The sequence below is a fragment of the Pongo abelii genome, chromosome 15, assembly GCF_028885655.2.
Source record: "Pongo abelii isolate AG06213 chromosome 15, NHGRI_mPonAbe1-v2.0_pri, whole genome shotgun sequence".
Taxonomy (NCBI): domain Eukaryota; kingdom Metazoa; phylum Chordata; class Mammalia; order Primates; family Hominidae; genus Pongo; species Pongo abelii.
This window is the reverse complement of record NC_072000.2, coordinates 85514705-85526895: the sequence shown is the minus strand read 5'-3', so window position 1 is coordinate 85526895 and position 12191 is coordinate 85514705. Positions and strand designations below refer to the sequence as shown.

Below are 12191 nucleotides of genomic sequence, written 5' to 3'. Positions count from 1 at the left end.
TTTGTGGACTGCAATCACTTTGCGATATTTTTTCGGCAACACTGAAAAGTTTTAGTTTTTTAAAAAAATACTTATGCAAATATGTATATATTTTCGCAATTCGTTTTCTATCTTATTTTATTTTTTTTGAGACAGAGTCTCTCTCTGTTGCCCAGGCCAGAGTGCAGTAGCGCGATCTCGGCTCACTGCAACCTCCGCCTCCCAGGTTCAAGCGATTCTCCTGCCTCAGCCTCCCAAGTAGCTGGGATTACAGGTGCACACTACCATGCCTGGCTAATTTTTGTATTTTTAGTAGAGACAGGGTTTCACCATGTTGGCCAGGCTGGTCTCAAACTCCTGACCTCAGGTGATCCACCCACCTCGGCCTCCCAAAATGCTGGGATTACAGGCGTGAGCCACTGCCCCCAGCCTCCAATTCGTTTTTTAGGAGACAGTCTTTATTGTTCTTGTACCTCCATCCTTGATCTTGTTACTGATGCTGTTTTGCTGTTAGCTGGGTTAGAGTTAATCCTGTGCTAGTTTGGTAATAAAAGACTGTTGAAGTTTTTTGTTTTTTTTTTAACTGAATATCAGACATTATTCTTTCTTCTACTTCTAAAAATTTTTTCAAGACAGAGTCTCGCTGTGTCACCCAGGATGTAGTGAAGTGGCATGATCACAGCTCACTTCAGCCTTGACCTCCTGGGCTCAAGTAACCCTGCCACCTCAGACTCCCAAGTAGATGGGACTACAGGTGACATCTGGCTAATTTTAATTTTTATTATGGTAGAGAAGGGGATCTTACTATGTTGCCCAGGCTGGTCTCAAACTCCTGGGCTCAAGCAATCCTCCCACCTTGGCCTCCCAAAGTACTGGGACTACAGACGCGAGCCACCATGCCCAGCCCCATTCCTCCTCCTCAAGTTCATTGACCATACTTTATAGAGAATATCCTTTTCAAACATCTTTCTCCTTTGATCCTAGCCTGAGTAAATGGGCTAACTCCTCAAGTTCCAGACCATTGTCTCTTTAACTGCCAGAGGAAAACTGAAAACTCTTCTGAAAATCTCATCTTTAATGGGGATTAAATTCTAAAGTCAACACTATTGAAAATAACATAAATTGCCCATAAAGTAGACTAATGGAGTCTTCCTTAATGAAAGTTGCTCTATTTTTTAGTAACGTTCTCACAAGGCTATAAAGAACTACCTGAGGTCAGGCACAGTGGCTCATGCCTATAATCCCAGTACTTTGGGAGGCTGGGGTGGGCAGATTGCTTGAGGCCAGGAGTTCAAGACCAGCCTGGCCAACCCATGTCTACTAAAAATACAAAAACTAGCTGGGTGTGGTGGCACGTGCCTGTAATCCCAGCTACTCAGGAGGCTGAGGCACAAGAATCACTTGAACCCAGGAGGCAGAGATTGCAGTGAGCCAAGATCATGCCACTGCACTCCAGCCTGGGTGAGAGTGAGACTCCGTCTCAAAAAACAGAACCACCTGAGACTGGGTAATTTACAAAGAAAAAAGGTTTAATTGACTCACAGTTTAGCAGACTGTATGGAAGCATGGCTGGGAGGCCTCAGGAAACTTACAATCTTACAATCATGGCAGAAGGCAAAGAGGAAGCAAGCATGTCTTAGCATGGTAGAGCAGGAGAGAGCACTAAGCAGGAAGTGCCACAAACTTTTAAACAAGCAGATCTTGTGAGACCTCACTCATTATCATGAGAATAGCAAGGGGAAAATCCCCCTGCCATAATCCAGTCACCTCCCACCAGGCCATTCCTCCAACACTGAAGATTATAATTCAACATGAGATTTGAGTGGGGACACAAGAGCCAAACCTTATTGTTCTATGGCCCTCAATTAATTTTTCAGTTTCTTCCTTGACATTGACAGCGTAATCACCAAGTAAATCCCAGCCACCTGAACAATGTGTTCCAGTTCTTGGTTAGTGGGGGAAGTGAGTAAAATGAGTCACACAATTATTCTGAGTTTTACCAACGTGAATTGACTGTTTCTGACTTGACATCATCCTTCACAGACCCACTGAGTGGAATGGCAGACAAAATAACTTGATGGGAGGTAAAATGAGTCTCCATTATACACCACCTTTATTATGCAAAGTAATTTTTAGTTCATTCCATCTTATCCTGTCATGGACCCATTGAAGAATTTTTACAAACAGAAGAGAAATCTGCCTTAAATCTCCAAAAAAGAGCTAACAAAAACTCACAATTTTCTTAGCTGTCTCAAAAGTCACAGATAAAATTTTCAGAAAGCATTAAGGTCCAAATACCTATAGTTTCCTGTCCTGCCACAGTCGAGGTATATGGACAGGAACAGGATACAATCTATTCTCCACCTATGGAGAGCAAACCCAGTGGGTCATGACCTTCTCTCCCCTCTTTTCCTCCCCCCTCCTTTACCCTCTCTCTTGTCTCTTCTCTTCTTCACTAACAGGCATGAAGTCCTGAGAGCCTAGACTAACCTGGTGGCAGCGGCAGAGAAAGGGACATATCTTAGAGATCTGAAACAGTCCCCAATTCTATCTGCCCAGGTCGATTGCTTTTTGCCCACACTCCTTTTGCATATCTCACTGGTTGCCTTTAATACTTGTGTGCTGCTTTTTAGTGTTTTATATTTATTAGATTTGTCCTCCTGATTATAAAAGCAATAGTTAATTAAGAGAATTGGCTTTCTCCGTGTGTGGCAAAGTACACCAAAAATAATGTGAATCAGCAAACACAAATCAATGTGCAATTAAAAATGACTGAAATTTAATTTTGCATTCTAATAAAACTTTCATGTAATCGCTTGAAGTCAATCCCCTGTTTCCATTACTGGGGATCTGCAGTCTGGAAAGTCTTCTCCCTACTGTTGCTTTTCTTTCTCTTTGCAGCTCCAAGGTTAGTGCTGTCAGGAGTGCTGCAAGCATGTTTCCTTCTAATTTGCTGGCAGTAAAAAATCTATCCCCTTTTACTCAGTACACTTCTGTAAGGAGAAATAGGAAAAACACCAAAGTACTTTTCCCCGTTCTTACTCGGTTCCTCAATGCAACAGTTCTGACACCAACTCTAGAAATAGAAAAAAACAACACAAGACATATTTTTCCTGTTCTCTACTCTCACACAGTCACTCAGCGCTTCTGGCACCAGGTGTGTGGGAGTTTTTCGCCAGAAATCAAGCAATTCTGCAGTGGATTCTGCAGCAGATTCTCCAGTGGACAGCAGCCAGGTGTCCTCCAGTTCACGATCCACCTGGAGTGAACAGGCACTTCTGACACTATCTACCTGGAGATAGCATCAGATCTCACAGGTTGAAGAGCTTAGTCCCCAACATTGCCCTCCACTTCAGATGCCATGGATTGTGGCCTGTGCTTGTTTCTGACTAACTGGTTATAAATAGGGGTTTTTAGTACTCCTTGCTGGGTTTCAATTAATTTCCTAGAGCAGCTCACAGAACCCAGAAAAAACACTGTTTTCTCATGTTTTATAAAGAATATTACAAAGGATACAAATAAATAACCAGATGGAAGAGATGTATGGGGCAAAGTGTGGGAGGAGGGCAGAGCGTCCAAGCCCCTACAGAAACTTCCATATGTTCAGCTACATAGAAGCTCTCTGAATCCAGTCCTTTTAGGTTCTTATGGGAGTTTCATCATGCAGGCATGATTGATTAAATTGTTGGCCTTTGGTGATCAACTCAACCTTCAGCCCCTCTTACCTCCCTCTGAGATCGGGGTATGAGGCTGAAAGTCTCAACCCTCTAATCCTGCCTCAGTCTTTCCAGTAACCAGACCCTACCCTGAAGCTATCTAGGGACCCCCAGCCACCAGTCATATCATTAGCACCTAAAAGATACCCTTATCAGTCCATAGATTCTAAGGGTTTTACAAGCTGTATGTCAGGAAACAGGAAGAAGGCCCAATATTTATTTTACAATATCACAACTTCTAATAAGGGAATGACAATTGCAATGAAAAAGAAAGGTTCCACGCAAAGGAAGAATGCAAGCACTTAGTGACCAGATTGAATGGTGGAACAAAGGAAAAAGAATGATTTAGAAATGCGGAACCTGGTCATGTTTATCCTATAAGTAGCCTATCAAAAACCCTGATGTTTTTCTTAAAAAGTTGCTATTTTGCTACCAAAATACCAAATAAAAAGTTCTATACCAATATATCCTTTCCTAAGATTTTTAAATTATGAACTTGATGAGTACCCAAGACATCAGTCTGCTGCTCAGTTTAGGAAAAGCTAACAAGAAAGTCTATGATTTGTCAATAAAAACATTAAAAAAAATTAAAAGCTGCATAACCAAAGAAAAATAAGAGCAAAACCGCAGGACACGCCACAAAGGTGAAGACTTACTTCTAAATGAATGCAAGGACCTCATTTCTACTCAAGGTCCTTGACCCCTTTCCAAAAATATTCAAGTAATGGGATTTCTACTTGCAGGCAGACAGTGCTTCCATCGGGGAATGTTCTCTGAGGCAAGGCAACATGGTCAAATAGGGATGGAATTTTGAAGGCAATGCTTTTCTCATCTCTGCAACCCAGAATTGAGTTATCTGTGCCCTGAGACTTTTTCTTTATAAACCATTTAATGCTTCAATGACGGCAAAGCTAATTCAGCTTCCCAACAGTGTTACCTCTGGAATCCCACCTCAGGGATTTTGTATCTAGAGGATTCAAAATCCTCTAGATCTTGGCAGTAAATTTTTAGAAGTATTTGTTTCTGGTTAGAAGTATTTTTAATGTGCCCTGATAGATATGGAGACAGTACCTCCAAAAGTTGACCTTCGGAACAATAAGCATCATCCTTATCATCACAGTAACTTGTTGTAGTGGGCCGAGATCATGCCACTGCACTCCAGCCTGGGTGACAGAGCAAGACAGAGCAAGAGCCTTCCTTTTAACTAGTCTCTCCTCTTAACACATTTTATTTCTTCTAATTAAACATAAGGCACAAAATACATACATTCCACTACAAAACCTCTTATCACATAAATTTTACATATTTAACATTTAGTCTGTGAGTTCCTTTGCTAGCTCAATGTGCTTTCCTTTACATTACTCAACAGTGACAGCAGCAATGGCCAGCACTCTGCTTTGTGTTTTGTATGCATTACTTCATTTAATCCTTGTAATAACCCTACAAAGGAGGGTTACTAAACATTTTATACCTGCAAATATCCTCATTTTACAGGTATACAGATAAAAAAAAACTGAAGCACAGAAGGTCAGTTAATTTGCCCAACAGTCATAAAGATAATAGTGGAACTTACTGTCTTTATCTCTGCTTCTAATCTTTGTTTAAGCTCTCATCTCTGGTTTTCTGCCACCTACAGGAAGGTTGTGAGTGAGTCAATTCCATTTCAGGTGACAGTTATAACTAGTATCTTTGGCGCACTCTGTCATCTTTAGGAATAATTGCTGAGCAATATAGTAGTAATTCAATAAATGTCTCTAAGCCCCCCATGAGGTTGAAAGGGCATAGAGATAAATGAGATATGGTCCCAACCCTCTAGAAGCACCCATTCAGAAGACAGTTTTGATATCACATCTACCGTCAGGGCCAAGAGCAACACACTTGACCTCTTTGTTTGAGTTACAAAAGGGCATCCCACTTTCTGGCTGACAAAGCTCCACACCAGAACATAGAGAATGTTGCAGGTAGATCAAGAGCTGGATTTTGCTGGGCCAAGTGGCTCATGCCTGTAATCTCAGCACTTTGGGAGGCCAAGATTAACAGATTGCTTGAGCCTAGGAGTTTGAGACTAGCCTAAGCAGCATAGTGAAACCCTATCTCTACAAAACATACAAAAATTAGGCAGGCATGGTGGCACATGCCTGTAGGCCTAGCTACTCAGGAGGCTGAGGTGGGAGTATCCCTTGAGCCTGGGAAGTGGAGGCTGTAGTGGGCTGAGATCATGCCACTGCACTCCAGCCTGGGTGACAGAGCAAGACCCTGTCAAAAAAAAAAAAAAAAAAATGGATTTCATCCCTGCCTTTATAAAACAGTCCTTTTATGCAGTGTGAAAACTACACAACAGTACGTGACATCTTCAGTTCTATAGTTGGTACCCAAATTATGAACTTGTGGAGATCTAAAGATGTGCATGAAAATATTAGATGCATAGAATTTATGGAAACATGAATCCATATGTTAGAAAATATAGGGGCAGTGATGGAATGTTCTACTATTTCATTTTAATCCCAGTATCAATAAAGCGTAGGAAAACAGATAAGCCTGTGGGAAACAATAAAGTATTTGAGAGGAAAAAAAGAGGAGCAACAAACGGAAAACCAAAACCAGTGAAGAGGGAATGACTGAAGGCCCTATGGAGAATGAGCACATCCTTAATCTTGAAACTTTAGGAAAATGTAATATGTCTATTGTAAGCAAGTACATACAGAAGTGTTCCTAGGAATGACTTTGGGAGGCTGGGCCACATTTGCATATTCCAGCAATGACTATTTCACCTTTGCTTATAAAGCTGCATTTGTCGTGAGACCACGGTATTCTTGACCACTCTATAATATTACCCTCATCAACAAAAACAAAAATCATTTAGGGAATTCTTTTTTTTTTTTTTTGAGACGGAGTCTCGCTCTGTCACCCAGGGCGGAGTGCAGTGGCGCGATCTCAGCTCACTGCAATCTCCGCCTCCTGGGTTCTAGCGATTCTCCTGCCTCAGCCTCCCAGGTAGCTGGGACTACAGGCACATGCCACCATGTCTGGCTAATTTTTAGTAGAGATGGGGTTTCACTATGTTGGCCAGGCTTGTCTCGAACTCCTGACATTGTGATCCGCCCACCTCGGCCTCCCAAAGTGCTGGGATTACAGGCGTGAGGCATGGTGCCCGGCCTAGGGAATTCTTAAGATTAGCAAAATAATTAGTCTAACTACTAAGCAGTACACATTAAAACTTGAAAATATTGTCTTTCTTGCCCTCAAAATGAATTACATTTAGGAAGATAATGTAGGCCAGGTGTGGTGGCTCACGCCTGTAATCCCAGAATTTTGGGAGGCTGAGGCAGGCGGCTCACTTGAAGTCAGGAGTTCAAGACCAGCCTGGCCAACATGGCAAAACCCCATCTCTACTAAAAATACAAAAATTAGCTGGGCGTAGTGGCGGGTGCCTGTAATCCCAGCTACTCGGGAGGTTGAGGCAGGGAGAATTGCTTGAACCCGGGAGGCGGAGGTTGCAGTGAGCCAAGATCACACCAGTGCATTCCAGCCTGGGCAACAGAGCGAGACTCCATCTCAAAAAAAAAAAAAGAGAAGAAGATACTGTATAATGCAAGATATAGATAACAAGTGCTAAATAAATGGCGCTAAAGTTATGGATTTTGGAAATGCAGGGAGAAATCAAATTACCTCTTACAACCAGGGGAAAGACTGAGAGAAAGGATATGCTTTCAGCTAGCTCTTGAAGGAAAGGGTACCACTTCAAAAGGCAGAGCAAGGCAGGGTGAAGGAAGGAAGTACATTCCAAGTAGAGAGAACACTGATGTAAGTAAAGGAGGCAGAATTAAGTGTAAATGGTGGATTTAGAGAAAATCAGTATATCTGTTTGACAAGAATAGTAGAAATAATAAAAGTGCCTAACTATGGCAGACTGTGTTCTCCCAAAATGAATGCAATGAACAGCAATATTTTCAGTTTCACATGTTATTTCTTCTATCCGCCATCGAATGGTGCGGTCTCCTTCCCATCTCTTTAATCTGGGTTATGACTAGTTTATGTCTGTTTCAACTGAGAAAGTATAGTGGAAGTGATGCTATGTGACTTCCAAGTCTAGGTCATAAAGGATATAGCTTCTGCCTGGCTCTCTCTTAGGACATTCACCTTTGGAACTCAGCTACTATGTGTGAGGGAGCCCAGGCCACATGGAGAGGCTACATGTAGGTGTTCCAGTTGACAGTCCCAGCGAAAGTCTCAGCTGACAGCCAGAATCAACCAAAACACGTAAGTACATGAACCTGCAGATGATTTGGCCCTCAGACTCAGTGTCTTCCAGCTGAGGCACCAGATACCAAAGAACCGAGACAAGCCATTCTCTCTGTGCCCTATCCAAACTGCCAGTCCACATAATCTGTGAGCTTAATAACTGGTTGTTTCAGGCCAATAATTTTGGAGGTAATTTGTGACATAACCATAATAACTGGAACACTAATATCAGTTGGGTAATGACCATATGCCATGTTCTATGTTTGATGCCTTATATTTTATATCAGTTAGCTATTTCTGTGCAACAAACCACCCCAAATCTCAGCAGCTTACAAAACAGTTATTTCTCTACTATAGGTCACACATCTGTGAGTCTATTAGAGGTTGGCTGACCTAGGCTGGGCTCACTCTGGTGTCTAAGTGTTGGCAGGCAGCTCTGCTCCAGGCCATGCATGGCTGGGGCATCTAAGCTAGGACAGATCTGCTTTATGTGTCTCTCATCCTCCTCTAGGAACCAGAAGGCTTGCCTGAATATGTCACTTTCATGGGGAAGAATGAGAGTGGAAACACATAAAGCTTTTGAGGCCTAGGCTTAAAAATGGCACACTATCTGGCCAGGTGCGGTGGCTCACGCCTGTAATCTCAGCACTTTGGGAGGCTGAGGCAGGTGGATCACCAGAGGACTGGAGTTTGAGACCAGCTGACCAACATGGTGAAACCCCATCTCTACTAAAAATACAAAAAATTAGCCAGGCATGGTGGCACATGCCTGAATCCCAGCTGCTTGGGAGGCTGAGGTAGGAGAATTGCTTGAACCCGGGAGGCAGAAGTTGCAGTGAGTTGAGATTGCGCCATTGCACTCCAGTCCGGGCAAAAAGAGCAAAACCCCATCTCAAAAAAAAAAAAAAAAAAAAAAAAGGCACACTATCACTTCTCCCACATTCTATTGGCCAAATCAAGTTACATGGCCAGACCAGATTAAAGAGGTAGGAAAACATACTCCACCTATTTAGTGTACTATGAAGTCACAAGGAAAGAGTATGCACTTAGGGAGGGGTAAAGAATTGGAGCCAGGGCCGAGTGTGGTGGCTCACGCTTGTAATCCCAGCACTTTGGGAGGCCGAGGCAGGTGGACACCTGAGGTCAGAGTTCAAGACCAGCCTGGCCAACATGGTGAAACCCCATCTCTACTAAAAAAATACAAAAAATTAGCTGAGCACGGTGGCAGACGCCTGTAATCCCAGCTACTTGGGAGGCTGAGGTAGGAGAATCACTTGAACCCGGGAGGCAGAGGTTGCAGTGAGCTGAGATAGCACCACTGCACTCCAGCCTGGGCAACAAGGCGAGACTCCATCTCAAAAAAAAAAAAGAATTGGAGCCAGGAGTAATGTCAGCAAGATGGCTGACTAGAGACACCTGCTGCTCGTTCCTCCCAACAAGAAAGGCCCAAGGCAATGAATAAACAGCTCACTTTGACTGGAGTGTTGAAGGCAGAGCACTGGAATACAGTGGGGGAGTGGGATGAATCTGCGGTGATAGAAGTCCGGAAGAGCAGCATGGAGGCACCCGGCCTCTACAGCCCCATCTGCTCTTCCCAAATCGGAATGGCCTGAAGACAGGAGGGACTTCCTGTTGTGGAGAAAAGGTAAGCAGATCCCCACCAGCCTTCATTGTCTTGACAAACACCTATAGTCCTTTCTACAGGAGAACCCCACAGTTTTCACAAGCCCTGAGCCCCGTTTGGAGAGCTACCGGGAATTCATGCAGCTGCACTGCCTTGGATTAGGAGGGTAAGGTGTGCACTCCCCACCCCCACCCACTCCCTGTGAGCGAAGCTGCTGCAGCATAGCCCCATCTTGACAGCAGAGCCACCTGTGGAGTGCACCCTCCTCCCAGGGTCAGCAGCCACCCCAGCACTGGGGCTCCATTTTCATTACGCCAAGCCCACAAGGGTAGCTGGATGCCACAGCCCTAGCTGTGCAGAGCTTGGGCCCAGGATCAGCTGTAACTCTGGTCCTGCAAAGCAGGGAAACCAATTCCCACCACCATACATCCAGCTAGAGAAAGTCTGCCAGTCTCGCCCAGGGCAAACTGTCCATGAGCTAGCCAAACCAGTGTGTGTCCTCCCACATATGGGAGCTGAGATGCCCTAGGCCAGCAGAGTGGCTACACTAGAACTAGCCCTGCAGCACAGCACCCCTGCCCCCAACAGTCATGCTCCTGACCTGCCCAGTGGGCCTGTGTCTGCGATAAGAGCTTAAGAAAGAGTCCTGTAGGTCACTACTAGTGGCACGTCTCCAGGGCAGCCAAGCAGCCAAGAGCCCATATCCTGGACTTAAAAAGCAGCCCCGCAGGCTGCCCCTTGTGGGCGTGCCCCTGAGCCAGCTGAGCAGCCATGCACTTGAATCCCAGACCTGAGAAACAGTCCTGTGGGCTGCCCCTGACAGTCATCCCCTAGGACAAATGACCAGCTGTGTGTCCATGTCCTAGATTGAGAAACAGCCCTGCAGGCTGCCTGTAGTAGACATAACCACAAGCTGACTAAGCAGTCCTGTGCTCCTTGCCCAGGCCTACGAAATAATCTCATGGGCCACCACCCACAGAAATGACCCCAGGCCATTTGAGCAGCAATGCAGATATGTCATAAGTCTGAGAAATAGCCTTGTGCCCAACAGGCAGCAGAGCAGTCATGCACCCATGCACTGGATCTGAGAAATAACTTGCGGGCCACCCCCAGCAGACGTGCCCCTGGGCCAGCCAAGCAGACTTGTGCCCACATCCTGGGCGTGAAAAGCAGCCCCATGGGCCGCCAATGGCAGACATGTCCACAGGCCAATCAAACAGTTGTGTACCAGCATCCTGAGCCAGAGGAACAGCCCCCTGGACCATCCTCAGCAGATGTGCACTCACACCAGCCAAGAAGCCATGTGATCACGTCTTGAGCTTGAGAAACCTCAGGGACCACCCCCAACAAACATGCCCCAGGCCAGCTGAGAAACTGGGCAGCTGTGTCCTGGGCCTAAGAAACTCTGTGAATCACCCAGAGCAGACACACCCTAGATCAGCCAAGCAGCTTTATGCCTGCATCCTAAACCAAAGAAAGCATGTTGTGGGCCACCCCGGCAGACACATCACCAGGCCAGCCAAGCAGCTGTGTGCCCACATCCTGGGCTGAAGAAAGTCCCATAGACCGAGATGTGCCACGGCTTCAGTAGCAACGGCAGCTCCAGCCGGGCCTGAGCTGTGCTGGCACCTCCCAGGAGAACGTTGCAGTTGGCCAGCCCCTTTCTCCATGGTAACCATGTGCGACCGAAAAGCCGTGATAAAAAATGCAGACATGTCGGAAGAGATGTAACAGAACTCAGTGGAGTGCGCTACTCAGGCGCTGGAGAAATACAACATAGAGAAGAACATTGTGGCTCATATCAAGAAGGAATGTGACAAGAAGTACAATCCCACCTGGCATTGCATCGTGGGGAGGAACTTCAGTAGTTACGTGACACATGAAACCAAACACTTCATCTACTTCTACCTGGGCCAAGTGGCCATTCTTCTGTTCAAATCTGGTTAAAAGCATGGACTGTGCCACACACCCAGTGATCCATCCAAAAACAAGGACTGCAGCCTAAATTCCAAATACCAGAGACTGAAATTTTCAGCCTTGCTAAGGCAACTCCTCGATGTTTGAACCTTTGTTGTGTTTTATACAGGGCATTCTCTGTACTAGCTTGTTGTGGTTATAAAACAATTAGCAAAATAGCCTACATTTATATTTATTTTCTATTCCATACTTCTGCCCCACGTTGTTTTCTCTCAAAATCCATTCCTTTAAAAAATAAATATGTTGCAGATGTGAAAAAAAAAAAGTCCCGCAAACCATTCCTGGCAGGCACACCCCAAGGCCAACTGAGCAACCATTGTGTGCATGCTCCCAGCCAGAGTAACAACCCTGTGACCTAAACCACAGTGAGCCAAACCCCAAGTTGGCTGACCCACTGTGTGCATACACACACACACACATACCAGGCCTGAGAAACAGTCTGGAAGGCCCAACTCTGGCAAAGCCACATCATTATCACAAACTCTCTCAGCCTAGACCACTGAGAAACACACAAATGCAACTAGTATGGATTACAGGTGAAGAGACTAAATGGAGAGTACACTACTGTACATACCTAGAATCAAGGTCAATGCACCCCACTGAACTGACAGCCAAAGGTTTATTGGTACAAATAAGTGTTTCCCTGTGAAGCC

At 45.0% G+C, this 12191-nt stretch overlaps 1 pseudogene; it reads left to right on the top strand.

The window, feature by feature from the left end:
* The first annotated feature begins 11178 nt into the window (after positions 1 to 11178).
* LOC112128785 (dynein light chain 1, cytoplasmic-like) lies at positions 11179 to 11644 on the top strand (annotated as a pseudogene).
* Positions 11645 to 12191: the final 547 nt, after the last annotated feature.